Source organism: Fukomys damarensis, unplaced genomic scaffold (assembly GCF_012274545.1).
Source record: "Fukomys damarensis isolate Sample0158 unplaced genomic scaffold, DMR_v1.0_HiC HiC_scaffold_26, whole genome shotgun sequence".
Taxonomy (NCBI): Eukaryota; Metazoa; Chordata; class Mammalia; order Rodentia; family Bathyergidae; genus Fukomys; species Fukomys damarensis.
The window spans coordinates 13,822,425-13,824,555 of record NW_022900938.1 but is presented as its reverse complement, the minus strand read 5'-3'; the positions used below and the strand labels follow the sequence as shown (position 1 = coordinate 13,824,555).

Sequence of the window (2,131 nt, the reverse complement as noted above, 5' to 3'; positions counted from 1 at the left end):
ATATATGTATATTCTTACCGTCCTTGTCTTCTTGATGGTTTGTTCCTTTATCATTCCTGAGCTTTGTCTCTTCTGACTAAAATTGTATCTTATTTTTAATCCAGTCAACCAATCTGCATCTTTTAATTAGAGAATTAAGACTGTTTACATTCAGGGTTATTATTGAAAGATATTAATTCTTGTCATTTTATTTTTCTTTGGTTGTTTTGAATGTTCTATGTTCCTTTCTTTATCCCTCATTCATCTTAGAGGTTTGATAGTTTTCTGAATCAATAATTCTCATTTACTTCTCTACTGTTCTAGTGAGGTTTGTTCTTTTCCAAGTTCTCATGATGATGTTTCTTCTTCCCTGTGTAGGATTTCTTATAGTATCTTCTGTAATGCTGTTTTAATGGTCATGAATTCCTTTATGCTATCTTGAAAGGTCTTTGTCTCTCCTTCAATTCTGGAGTATAACTTTATGGATATAGTAATCTAGGTTGGCAGTTATTTTCTTTCATGTCTTGAAATATGTCACTCTGTTCCTTCCTGGACTTTATTTCTTCTGAGAAATCTGATGTTATTCTGATGGGTTTGTCTTTATAAGTTAAGTTGGTGTTTCTCTTGGTGCTTTCTGTATTCTTTCTCTTCTGTGTACCGTATGTGATTTAACTAGATTATGAGGTGGAGAGGTTCTTTTTGGTGTGTTTATTTAGGAGCCTAAATGCCTCCTATGTTCATATTTTTCCCAAGGCTTGCGAATTTTTCTGCTATTATTTCGCTAAATAGCTTTTATGTGGCTGTAGAGTATACCTCTACTCTGTCAAGACCTAGTATTCCTAAATTTAATCTCTTAATCCTGTTCAGAGTTCTGATCATAATTTAATTTTTTCTGTACTACTGTTTATGATAATCAGGCTTGTTTTCAAGCTCAGATATTCTTTCTTCAACTTGCTCTAATCTATTGGTGGAGCTTTCCATAGTTTTAAATTTTCCTTATGAAGCTTTTCATTTCTAAGATTTCTGTTCAGTTCTTTTTCAGAGTCTATTGAATTTCTCATTGATGCCCTGCATTGTCTAATTTCACTCAGTTTTTTTTCTGTGTTCTTTTGTAATTCATTGGTCTTTTAAAAATCATCTTTTTGAATTCTTTATTGGGCACTTTACCTATTTCAATATCTTTAGGGTCAGTTATTAGAGAATAGTGAACTTTTGAAGTAATTATGTTACCTTTTTAAAAAAATGTTTCTTATATTTCTGTTTCTGTTGGGTTGGATATCTCTTCCACTTTTAAGTGAACGGAACAGCTTTATCTTGACACTGTGGTCTAGAATGTTAGTTTGTTGTGTAGTGTTAGGTTTAATTCCACTTGGTCTATGTTTTATAGTTTCCCTGTAGCTTATTAGTGTGGTTCCTGGACTTTCACTCTGTATCCACTGTGTTGGGACATGAGGGAGCTTCTTTCTCTGTAGAAGTTGTCTGTTGGGGTCCCTCTGATAAATTAAGTAGCTATGTTATAGACAGCAGAATACATGAAGTGAACAATCTGTGATTATGCCTCCAGACTTGTTAACACTGCAGCCTGAGTGTGGTAATGATCCATACTAGGGTTCCTCATGAGGAGGGTGACATAACATTTGTGCAGTTCTCTTTGTTGTTGCTAAGTGGGTGAATATCTAGTAGTGGATCTTCAGGCCTCTCACCTGTGTCTGCTTTAGGATGGGTCATCAGCTTGGGTCCTTTGCCTTCTGTGTTGCTTATATTGAGATACCTATCTAAGTTTGAGAAGTATGAAGTAAAGTGCAATTTCTCCCAACTGGGATGAGGCTGCATCTCATGTTCAGCATGTTCAAAGTGCTGGGCTTGATCCCAGCACTGATTTGGGAGAAGAACACAACCAACGGTAAACAGAACATCTGTAAAACAGAACAGATACGGTAAAACTCATTATGAATAATAGCATCTACACTGGTAACCATACAAATGAAAGGGGGAGGAGGATAATGTAGAATAGATTAAAAATAGATATCAATGAAAGTAAAACGAGGGCCAGGGATTTAGCTCAGTGGTTCCAGCACCTGCCTCACAAGTACAAGGTCCCTAGTTTGATCCCTGGTACAAAAAAAAAAAAAAAAAAAAAAAAAAAAAAAAA

At 35.1% G+C, this 2,131-nt stretch overlaps 1 pseudogene; it reads right to left on the bottom strand.

Annotated features, from left to right (window-relative positions):
* Window positions 1–1,593: 1,593 nt before the first annotated feature.
* The window catches only part of LOC104870992, a 9,130-nt pseudogene continuing 8,592 nt past the window's right edge, over window positions 1,594–2,131 (bottom strand).